This window comes from Bombus pyrosoma, linkage group LG9 (genome assembly GCF_014825855.1).
Source record: "Bombus pyrosoma isolate SC7728 linkage group LG9, ASM1482585v1, whole genome shotgun sequence".
NCBI lineage: Eukaryota > Metazoa > Arthropoda > Insecta > Hymenoptera > Apidae > Bombus > Bombus pyrosoma.
In genome coordinates this window covers 7,596,254-7,609,074 of record NC_057778.1, presented here as the reverse complement: position 1 = coordinate 7,609,074, position 12,821 = coordinate 7,596,254, and the positions used below count along the sequence as shown (strand labels likewise).

Here is a 12,821-nt window from a genome sequence, read left to right as displayed (position 1 = left end):
GTATTTACTGCAATTATCATGGAACTACCATCGCTAAGAGCAGCGTAATCTTGTACCGGTAGACAAAATTGGTTTACTTCGCGTCTTGGAATTAACTTTCCTTTTAAATAAAGTGAGATTTTAGCGCGTCGGAGAAATGGCTCGTGGGAAACTCGATCTTCTTCATCTTCTTCGATGACTACTCGGTTGTACTTTTTAGTCGCCATTGCCACCATTTCGAAGCATGTAGTTCCTTTCCGTCAACTAGTAGTTTATCGATCACCGCATCGAAGCGTCGCGAAACTACAAATGAGTTTACCCTGCAACTTTCGCAAGAAGGAAAAGAAGATTGATCGAGTGCCTGACCTACGCACTGTCGATTCAATTGGTCGCAGAGCCTCCTAGTAATAAATCATCGAGCCGCGACATGTCGCGGAACGACTCGTACGAGGTATGTTCTTTATCCGCGCAAAATCGGCCGGTATAGAACAAGGCGCATGGTTCAACCCGAAGATCGTGACAGCTTTGGTGAAAAGCTTTAGAAGGATGATGGACGTTCGTGTTATTTATAATCGGGCCAATCGATAACGATGAATCTCGAGTTAAAAAAGACAGGAAAATCATTTTACACCGATGCAGCATCAAATGGAGAATATATTTCTCGTTGTGCCTTAAAAATAATTGTAGCGACGAGGAATTGTTTTCAATTCGTTTTAACAGTTCCATGTCATTTGAAGAATGGCTTTAAAACACGTGCAACGTTAGCTGGCTTCTGGCATCGAAATTTATTGCACGATAGAACGGTCGAAAGGAATTTTTCGATCAAACGTAGCATTAGTTAGAGTTTCCTGTACCGTTTCCTCTCATTATCGTTCTAGCATGCCGTCACCACTACTAATGCGCTATAAAGCAAATTTAATTAGCTTTTCCGATTCATCGATTAATTCTACGTTAATTCTATGTTAATATGGTTGAAAACATATATTAACAAGTACACACAGCGTGTAAGGAATTATATAATACAATTAGACATTGATCAAACGTTATTTACCCAGGCGCTTGCACGCAAACTCTACTAAATACACAGTAGTACAAACAGATACTAATTAGACAAACATTGGAATATTCATTCTGCATCTAATTTCTCGCGTATCTGTCTTTGGCTAACGTTAGCTTTTATTGCACCGATGAAGCGCGATTGTGTCTATTGAAAATTATTTCTTATATACGCGTCAGTCGACGAGTTTCCCTATTACTTGTTCATCTTCAGTGACAATGGGAGAACAGAAAGTGCGATTCAACCACGCGTTACGTATATCTCAGAACGTTTCGGATGGACAGGAATGCAGCAACTCACGTTCCTTGCTTGCATTCCAGAAGCAGGAATGTCTCGGCTTGAGCCGCGAGATGCAAAATAGGAAATGAAGTAAAGTTTCGCACAAACAGCGGAATAGAACATCGAAATTCAAGTTCCGCGACAGGATTCTTCTTTTTTAATTCGGCTGCGTTTTCCACGTCTTCGTGGTCCAAAATCTCGTTTCTCAGCGACGCGTTACAGAAAAGCGATGGGATTTAAAATGTATGAGCCACACCGCACGAAGCGATATTTTATTCAAAAAGCCGAGCGACGCCAGGAACGCGTCACCAGGTATTAGGATTCGATAATACGGCCGTGAAGCGTTTTTAACACTGGCGTAAAAGCCAGGGGAAGAGAGGGTTTTGCGCGGACCTCGTTTATTATGGGCGCGGCTCGTGCAAGGAGCGGTTCCGCAATTTCAGCGTTGCTCCTAACGAAATTCGGAGCTTAAGAACGAAATCCAATTTGGCCATTTGAGCATGAAGCGAGGCCGCGAACCACTCCACCTTAATGCGATTTGCGATATCGCGCGCAGTTTATGGTAAGATAGTCGGCGTCCTTTCGCGATTAGAAGAAAACACCAAGGGAAGACCATAAGGGCGACAAGTTTCCTCGATAATTCCATTCTCTGTTAGATTTTTGAGTTAAGATCGTCATACGTAATATTACAAAATACAATGGTAATATCTGAAGAAACTAACGTCATTTTCCAACAGGAAGATCAAACACAAAGTTCTTTCTCGCCGGTTAAAGAATTCTTACTATTTCAATTCGCATTTCCATTTCTATATCTTCCTCTAACCGGTCGTTCTAACGAAGTGGTGGTTTCAATTTTGGGGGAAAATCCACCGCCAAGCGGTAACCACCCCAATAAAGAAAACTCTCGCCCTCCCTCTCGGTCTCGTGTCGCTCGATTATTCACGCCAGTTGATCCCAGAATTACACGGACTCCCGAATAAATTTCCGGCGAATACGTAACGAGGATTCGGCCTTTCGCTGCCGATAGAGCCATGAATTTCTGCGCAAATAGCCGCTTATTATCAAAGAGGATCATCGTCGGGCGATAGGGCCGATGCAAGGAACACCGATGCAACACGCTTCGCTTGTGCAACGTGTTTCTGGCCAGCTAACTTTGTTACCCGATCAAACAAAACGTGTAATGCGATGTTAAATCGTGCGGTTCGATCGATCGGATCGCGCGTTGCGCCTTGTAATCGGAACAGTTCTTGTACTGTCAGGCGAATACATATACAAGCTTATGATTATCATAATTGTCAATAAATCAAGCTTTAACAGTCTAGCGTTTTTCTTCCACAGAAATCATCACCGTTTTTTGCTCTTTTTCGCCCTAATTAAACGTTCAAATCGTCGCTCGACCAGCCGAGTTAATAACTCGAACAAGAAGTTTATTCCATAGCTTCATAAAAAGCACATAAATGTTCCAATTTCCTAGCTATCGCGGTAATCCATCTCGCCGTTTATATTATCAACTCTCTAAGGAATAAATATCGGTAACCGCGTTTAAGGTGGGAAAATTGCGCCGAAGAAACACGGGAGATGGCAAATGTAGAGACGGCACAAAGGGGATAAACGAGAAACGAAAGTGAAACGCACGAGATTCCAAACGGTTTGCCGCAAAAGAAACGAGAGCGCGAGCTCAGTGGATTTTCTGTCACACAATTCCTTCTTTTGCTGGAGTCGAGCAAGTATGCAAGTTCTCACGTTAATTAGAAAATACAGCAAACGGCGAAAGGTCGGGATGTCGTCGAATCACGGATCGTCTGGTCAAAGGGAAAGAATTCTGAGCGTCGGTATGCCAGAACTATCCGGCGGTGAATTAAAATACTTGCCAAACGACGAACGTTTACCCTGCGCATCTGTCTGCTCGAACTTTTCAGCGAATGGAAATTCGCAAATCATTTTGACCAGCTGCCGGCGAAAGTATCGGAAAAGAAGAAGGAAAGACACGAAAAATATGAGAAATATCTAGAGTATCTGGCGAGTGAGTTACAGATTCACTTGCTTTGACTCCGCGTACGACCACAAAACTCATGGCTGTTCGACGTTTCGTCCCTAGCCTTCATCCAATTTTCGCTCCCAATATTGCTTCTAATGCGCGACGATCTTCAAGTTCGCAGTTGCTAGTGATGCATGAATAATCCAATAACTCACCTCAGAAAACTGGGTTATCGCGCGACATTCTCGTTGGAAAGATTTCGTGTTGCGTTGATCGTTATTAGATGAGAGAACGATTCGAAATAATGCTCTGATTTAAATCACTCTTATCAACACCGAGAACATTCTATTCCTGGGCATTTTCAAACAAAAGAAAAACTCCAGAATTACGTACGCGAGCAAAAGACAAAAGGTAGCAAGCAACGCGAGAAAATCGAGCGAGTAGGTACGTTAAACCAGATTACGTGTTCCACGAGCAGATTACAGTCGTTGTGTCCGCTGGATTTATTAAGCAGCGTCATATATATTCGGCTGTCAGGCTAGTGTGGTCCACGAACTGAAGAATCGCTATTTCCGATGACGAAAGAGGACAATCGCTACTAGACGTGCACACAATCGGTTGGATACTCCAGAGGAGCGCAAAAAATGGTGGCTGGCATCGATCAAACCTAGCTTCACGCTGTGATAAAGTACCTAAAACGAACATAGCTCTTCGCGATAACTTCTGCGAACGTAGGAGAGGCGGGCTGACAGAGAGGTACAAGACGATGAAGACTGCACCCGTCACGTGTAATTGCGATTCGATTAGAAGCGTAAATCACCGATCTTCGTTGCGGTAACTGACCTCAGCGATTTCTACTCTTAGCTTCGTTCTCGATCGCCATTTATAAAACTACACGAACAATGGCGAAATTGATGAAGAATGAAAACAACCATGTAATAAGATTGGTAATAAACTCGAATATATTCAAGACTGGAATACATTTGTACGAGTCAGACAGAAAATAGATGAATCTAGACGATACCAGTATTTAAAAAAGATGTTGAACATTTCCAAGTGTTCCGAATTTTATCAAAGTACTGAATGTGACGTTCGATAACGTTTTTATCACTTTGTATAATTACCTACGAGCAGCCGCTCGCTAAGTCAATCCGTAAGATAAGACAAATGTATGGATCAGGCCCAAGGGGAAACTCCATGTCTACCGATTACCGATGTGCCGATAAACCAGGCTACCGGTTTATGGCATGTCGTTACTATCGAATGTGCAGAAGCGAGAACCTAACAAATTATCCGGCCCGCGAACGTGCGAATTCGATAGCCATAAATAATTTCAAGATCTCCACTTCCAGTTTCGACGAGACCCAGTAGACGGCGTAATGATTATTTAGAAATTTTCAAAAATAGCAATATGTAACGTTCATGTCGTAAATCCGAGCAACTTAATCGTAGAGAGCTAACAAAAGATTTTCAACCACAGGTAAAATAGAAATATAAAGAAATAGCACGTTATCGTACGTACAACGCAATTTCAAGCAACACCGATCCGTCTGGGACCAACAATTTTTCTTTGCTATCAAACGCGTCGCTCAAAACGTGGGAGCCCGGCACATAATTCCCATGATTCTCAAACAATTCATCACCGACAGCCGTTTTACCCCCTACATTTTACTTTCGTTAGCCGGGCATTTTTTTCATTATCCCTTTTGGAGCAAGGAACTCGCGAGTTGATCGCATAATGCAAACTTACGCTTTAATCTCAGTCTTGGTCTAAAGCTTCCGGACGGTAATCCTGGAACGACATGGAAATATGAACTCGTAAAGCTATTGAGCAACCGACCGGAAACGGACGGCCATGTAGGTGTGTAGCGGAGCTCGGGACAAGGGGCCACTAATGCTCCTGCGAAGATTTATCGTCACACGCCGCTGGGAATGTTACGTAAGGTTAAGCTCAGGGTCGAGGCGTTAGGATTCGACCTCACCCAGCGATCCCAATGGCGTTGCACTCGTGTAAATCCCAACAAGCCGCTTCTCTTTACAATTATATCACGCAAACAGTCCATGAACTTTCGAAAACGACACTTTCATCTTTACGTCAGTTACAATGTGACTTCTGGTTTGTAAATCATCACGGACTTACAGAGTTTAAATTGCACCGGACCGACTAACTAATCCGGAAACTAAGTACTGCAACACGTTATTAAGCACGCCGTAATTGTCTCGAGTTGGAGTTTTGTTTGGTTGGGAAATTTCATGTACTGACAGTGCAAGTTATTCGAATTACGCTACCCTGTAGAAATATTTTTAGAACGAATGTTTCGCAGTAGACGAGTAATTCGTGATCGTTTTATTTAATAAATAAATCTCTTACATGGCCCCGTTACATGGTACGTTAAGTATTCTTCACGGTACGATTAAAGTCTCTCCTATTCTATTCACGTACTAATCAAACTTATCGTCTTATGCATTACGCAGCATACATTACCATCTTCTTCAGTCGCATGGAACGGTGGTTTGGGCACAAACTCCAAGGATTACCTGGACCGTGTTACGTAAACGTTGGTCAGGGAACAAGACGGTCGGAGCCGAGTCAGGGACTTATGCCTAACTAATCATTGCTTTGGCGATTAAAGCGGAGACACGATCGAGGAATGCGAACTCTCCTGATGATTCTCCAACGGGTAGCTCCGTGAGCGAACTTGGCCGCCGCGCAACCGACCGCAGATCCGCTCTTCCGTAAAGTTTGCATCAAACGGGTGCCCTAGCTGGCCAGAGCATCGACGAAACTCAGCCTGTGAACTCTCCTAATGTCGTTTACACGTCTGCCTGTGGAGGTTTTTCAGGCCACGGACAAACAGAGTCCACTAGCCAAACAAGGAGGAAAAAGGAGGAGATGTAGCGGTAATAGCAAGGCAGAGAGAAAGAGAGAAGGAAAAGGGAAAAAGCGAACTGGCTAATTACAGAGACTTCGCTGTTCGGGCTACTAAATTTGAAGCAAAGCTGGCGCGTTGGAGCGGACTAATTGTAGTGTGAATGATTTACCGCCATCTATGGCTGGTCTTGTTACAAAATTGCCAAACCAGGTATCACGGCTTTATGCCCCTGTGATCATCGCGAGTTGGAAAGTCGACGGACCAGTTCGTTTTCTCTCAAAGTAATCGAAGAAACGGGCAAAGTTGCAGATTGAATTGCTGATCGAACTAAAACGTACAATAAACGCGAATGTTGGATAATATTTGTTTAACGTGGACAGACGATGATATCGAAGGTTTGTTTTCAGAAGTGTAATAAAACGACGCTTCGTACGAGGTTCGTTTGAAGAGCGTATCATTCTCTCCTCTTAAATAGAAATGATACGATAGAGTGCAACGTTACGCCGCTGTTTCAGCCGCAATTGTGTTACGCGTCGATCGAAATACTTAAAATAATACATATAGTACATTATAGCGCGTAAAGCAAACGAAACGATTACGAAATCTGCGTCGTTCCAACGCACAACTATACATTCGTGCGTTTAAATAATTTTATCGGTTATTCAGGTAGCAGAAACGAGAATCAGAAACTACGTTGCAGGTGTTCATGTCGACCAGAAAAACCTGACAAAAACAATAATACGGGAAAACCGCACGAACGCCAGGAACAGATATAAGCTGCCTATTAAATCCAGCTTTGAGTCCGAAACTACCAAAAACAAGTCATCGATAAAAACTGCACGATATCACCATCGTGCTGGCTCATAAACTAGCTTTGCCAAACAACTGTACCTTTACATACATTGGTGTTAATCAAAGTTGCGAAAAAACCAAAGCAGAACTTTTGCGTGCTAAACTCCCTGCCGTGTACACGTTCAACTTTCGACACAGATCTCAATAGATTCGAGTTTCGATTTTGCGTCCCGAGAGAATTCGACTGTCCCGTTTATCGCGGTTCACCGTCACCACGTATTTCGCATTATGGTCGATCCCGGCTGCCTGCCACCGGAAACCTGACGATTTAAATTTAAACGAGTCCGCCATGATGCGCGTGTGCGTCTCGTTCAACCGCTCCTCGTTTGTGGTAAGATTATTCGCCACTTGTTTCATGGATCATTATATGCGTTTTCGAGTTCAGAAAAGCGAAAACCGAGTAGCCTTTAAACCGCTCTATCGCATGTTGAATTGCCCTTTCAGTTCGGTTGTAGAGGAACGAAACCGTTTCAATTCCTGAATTTTGAATATCCAATTTTTCATCTAAACTGGTTCTCGATCAAAACTAGGGAAATTCGGCATCGATTACTGCTCATAACCTGCGATTTTAGAGTAAGTTGCGTATCCTTGGTAAAGATCATAGGCGATACTTCTATTAAAAAGTACGCCTTTTTCATAGAACCATTGGCTTGAAGACACGATAATAATATCGACTTTCAGCACACTATGAGCTCTCAGTCTGTTTATAAAAAAGGCACCATGACGCAATTAAGGGATAATAATATTTCCATCGACAGTTTCTTTGAAGTTAAATCTACGCTGAAGCAATAAGCGATATGCGCAAGGAATCGACGTTCGTATGCATTATTCGACCGCAAATCACGCGCATTCTAGACATCCTCGGCAAACCGCAGCTGGGGCGTTAATTTTACTATTATAACACTTCTATGGAAGACGGTGGAATCTCGTCTCTGGTAAGCGGTATGCACTTGCCGGAGAACGAAGCTGCCAACGACAGAAGTTGATCCGTCCCGACGTTTCAGGTAGAATACTGATAAAGGAATTATCTTGGCGATATTCCATAGCGCTGTACACCTACGACATCATTTCTTATAATACCACCCCCTTGATCCCTCCAAGTGCGAAGGTAAGATGTTTTTGCCAGCTGAATCCTTCGCAACACGCTCGAAATCCTTCCGGAAAGCTGTTTAAGTTGTAACCCCTGGCTGAGCCTAGTAACTGTTTGATGCGAGGAAATTGCGAATAGGATTTTAGGGCTGGATTCCTTAACATATTTTCTTTGCCCTTACACTTAACTATCTCTTTTTCTTTTTCTTTTCGACAATGCATTACTCTAAAAAATAATGCGATAGGTAGGTCAGTGGGCACAACTCCCCTCTAACAATATTCAAGCGTTAATATTCACCGAGAATTTGGTAATTCGTTAGAGTGCGCGGTCACGACATCGTAAAGACGACGGGGAGGCTCGTAAACATTGGCGAATTCATTTTCCCTGTTATTCCCTCATACATATTCGATGGTCTAAGTGAAGGGACAGGCGGCGCGACGGGGATTATGCAAAAGTAGATATTCGCACGTCGTTCATACAGTCGACCTCGCGATCGTAGGACCCTCAAACCTCCGCACAGACGCGTATGTGCTGGTAATCGTTTAATGACGTTAAACGCCGTTCCATGATCCGTATTCAATTAGCGCTAATTCCGCTGGCGAATAAATTTGTGTACAGCTTTTAACAACCAGCGCGTGCTTGTTCCAAACAGGAAGACGGACGAAAGCGATATAACATATTAGGTACTATAATTAATTCGTACCGTTATAATCTATAACGCATCGATGCTAATGCTATTACCTGGTTAGAAATAGATATCTTGAACACGGTGAAAAATTGTTACGTTGATCGACAGGCGGAATCGCTAATTAGCGAGGGCTGTTAATCAACTGCATGATGACTATTAGATTATGCCCAGGGGTAGCGTATTCGAGCATTTCTTGCATGTAATTAACACGAAGCACTGAGCATTTCGAAAGCTCAGTCTGTACCGAATACTCGAATCAATGCGTCCTCTACTTATTCATTTCCTTTAATCAAAGACAGCAGCCTGCGAATGTTCCATGTAGCGAAACACGTTCGCTCTCAAAGGATTAATTTCCCTGCGATTATCCATGCTCCAAAGAATCTTTCATTCGCATGTATACATTGTAGTAGTTCTCGGCGGAAAAAATGTATTTTATCTAATCGATAGATGTAAATTTGTAAGAAATCTTCTCAATTAAGCAGATGCCAGCTCCTCCCAGCTGGATTATCATCTACACGTTTTCCAGTTCCAAACTGCCCACTGCAACGAGCAATTTGCATCTTAAGAAGCCACGGTTGACAGGTATTCCCCTGGAAGGTATAATTCGTCTTCCTTTCGCCGACAAAATTTGTTAGTAGAAACGTCGCCGTGGAGTTTCGGCCGAGTTCACAAAGATCCGCAGGTCGCGCAACAATCATCACAGAAAGAGAGACGACAGTCCCTTCTATGCCGTTGCTTGATGCAAGACGAGGACGGACGCATTGTGTTAAAATGCCCGTTCCCAGGGATTGGTCCGAAAGGAGCTTACTACGTGTACGCAGACGCGGCACGCCAGGTCAGTTCCGCATGGCGGATAGACGCTGGATTTATTGCTTTTGTCGCGGAAATCCCTATGGCACAAAGGCTTGGAAAAATTGCGGGATGACGCGGCACACCTAAAGGAACACCGACCGGCCTTTCTTCCTTGCCGGATGATGCATTGGAAATTAGTGGATGTCGCAACTTCCTGCCCGTTGTTTTATCGTAAAATCTTGTACAGCGGAACCCGCGAGCATAGATCAAATTTCAAAACGAAGAATTAATAGAATTGCACAGAGAATCTCGTGTTCTACTTTGAAGAATCAAGGTGATCGAACTTGAAGCTCGTGCACCAGCATCCTGTCGATCCCTAACATCACGACGGAGAAACAATTCCATCGTAAATATCAATGACTAGAGGTTGCGCAAACACGCGGTCCATCAGAATTCATCGGCATCAGAATACTCCCTGTTTCGCTGTCTCGCTCATTCTCCTCTCTGTTTCCGTCTACTCGTAGAAGATAGGATCGAGGACATTTCCGAGATGTTCTCGAAAATCACCGGAGTATCTTGAGGCCGATGCTAATGCCCTGATGCGACATCTGCACCCTCGAGACGTCACGCAGATATGTCGAGTATCTCCTGGACATTACTGCATATATGCGACGGCAGACATTTCGCGGCCGGAGCAAGAACAGCAGGAACAAGTGGAAGCTCGAGTGTCGGATGGGGGATAGAGGTTGATGGGAGGACAGGAACGTGTTATTGCACTGCGAAGAACTCATCAACGTGTTCCAGGCCGCGTGTTCGTGCTCGTTCGTGTGCACGTAGACCAGGGCTAAGCACAAAGGCATCAGCCAGCTCGTCGAACCGCTCGCGAACTGAAAATCCATGTGGCTGTGAGAGATGTATATAGATAGGAAGCTACGGTTACGTGTTCATCCTCTTCCTGTCTTTCTCTGCTATATGTGTATGTACATTGTACATTCTATGCAACAGCCGTATCTTAGTCTCTTCACCGACGAGGAGCGTTATCGCCCACTTAAGGCAATTTACTTCTCGGATCACTTGCCAAAAGCGAAAGGAGCCGACCGATCGATGCCACCTGAGAGACGAATTCTGAGTTATCTTCTATATCAAAGGCATTTGAAAACGTTCCTGGTGATCTTTCACTCTAACCATATACCCTACACTCCACCTGGCTACTTCTACTGCTACGCTATGTTTGCTACCCCTTTCCGTAGTAGAGGCGCCCGATGATTTCAACTAGCAGCAACTTAACTCGAATGATAATTCTCTCTGCAAGCAGCCACATCTAACTATCTCTCGATTCGTTTCCTTTTCCACAATATCCGACACGAAAGTAAGAAGTGGATCCTCATATCGATGGATCTTCCTTTAAAATCGAAGATATTAAAGAGCCACGTGGATTCGGTTTCTACCAGACGTCTATTATTCTCAATTGACACAGTGGAGAACGAGCGAACAATGACTTTTCCTATTCTTTCGTACAGAGAAGAAGAGCCAAACTAGTCGGCATCTATTTCTTTTAGCACACAGAATCGAACACGATATAACGACTGCACTCTGTTTCGCAAATCACCACTTTGTCAGAGATCAACATCGAATTCGAACCGTTATTCGTTTACGATATCAGATTTCTACGAAGAAATATGAAACTCTGGGAGTACTCGATATTTATCAATCGATGAAAACTTTTGAAATATTACTAGAAGATAAACTAGAATAGCAACCGGAAAAATTGTAGACGTCAAACTTTTCCATTTCTTTCGAAAGGTCTATAGAATTCGTCTATTCAATGGAAAATTCGTTGAAACGTCTCGACATTGGTCCAAGATGTGCTGGATTAAATGTTCCATCCAGTTCTGTAGTCTCTATGAGAGACGATCGCTGATTTATAGAAAAAGTTGCCGGATTGCTCGAAAGCTTATTTGGTGGGGTGCTTCGAAAGCTGCAAGAGGACTTTGCCGGAGCTCGATGACCCGCGTTCAAGAAAAGTTTGTCGCACGGAAGAGCCTCAAAACTGTTCCAGTACAGAATTCGAGGGTCAGCGATCGAAACACAAAGACCACAAGATCGATGCGGTGCCGAAAATTTTACGATTTAATTTCCATCGGTCGTGACACGCGATAGTTCTATTCGTGACTTCCAGCTAACGTGGCAACTGGCCAAACGCGAAATGCACGAAATGACGTGGCACCATCGCTCTTTCTCTCTTCGTCCCCCGGTGAAAAATGTTTCGTTTTACGGTCTAACTTTAGATCACCGTTTAAGCAACATATCGTGAACACGACCGCTGAAAGCTCCGACGATTTCTGGCCGATCGAACTTGGCAAAACACTGTAGCAAAACCTATCTACTCTCCTCCCGTCCGTTCCTAGAATTGTTTTACCGTGATTGTTGCATGAACATTTAGGGACCAAATGTTTTTCGACGTTTATCGACAACTCACGAGTGATGAGGCTTTGAGAAATGCAATTTTCCAGAGAGAAGAGATTTTAATTACGACGACGATAAACTACGAGGTTTTTACACATTCTATGTGTCAGAAGTATGAAATTTGTTTCGTAAATCCAGCACAGCAGGAAATTATTCGCTTGAAACCGTTATTTCGTTTGTATATAGTAATATAAAGTACTTTTGAAAACGTTATATTCGTTTTGGGCATCGTTGTCTATTAACCAAAATGGGTAGAATGGATTCCACGATCGAGGGAGCACATCGAAATCACGAGAACGATCTTCCACTAACCGGTTGGCGGCGAGTAACGATCGATGGAACAGTAAAAATAATCTCTCGCCACGCGGAAAGCGAGAGACGAGATAGCGACAGGTATGGCGAGAAAAATAGAAAAACAGAGGAACAGGGGAATGGCCCATAGCGTTGAAATTTTAAAGCGACCGGGGAACCAACGACGAGGTCATAAACTTTCATTCCGATTTGGTAGTGGTAGAGAAAGGTGAAAAATTACCGACTGTACTCAACTCTTTGTCTGCCGATTCGTTTCGCACAGTAGAACTTGATCGAGTTCGATTTGAATCGAATCCAGCACTTTAAACATTGGTGAGAAATCGTCCTATCGACTTGAATTTAAATGCTTGATATGATACTTCCATGATTCGAAATCGAAATTTCACGATTTGAGGCGGGTTTCGAGAAAATTTCTCAACTTTTGATACTACCAGTTCGTTCATACACAACGTTCA

General features: G+C 43.5%; 2 protein-coding genes across 5 annotated transcripts in view; one reads left to right on the top strand and one right to left on the bottom strand.

Moving 5' to 3' along the window:
• LOC122570975 overlaps positions 1-12,821 on the top strand; it is a 307,523-nt gene that overhangs the window by 246,092 nt on the left and 48,610 nt on the right. The window lies entirely within an intron of this gene.
• Positions 1-12,821, bottom strand: part of LOC122570968 (neuroligin-4, X-linked) — a 261,432-nt gene that overhangs the window by 243,807 nt on the left and 4,804 nt on the right. The window lies entirely within an intron of this gene.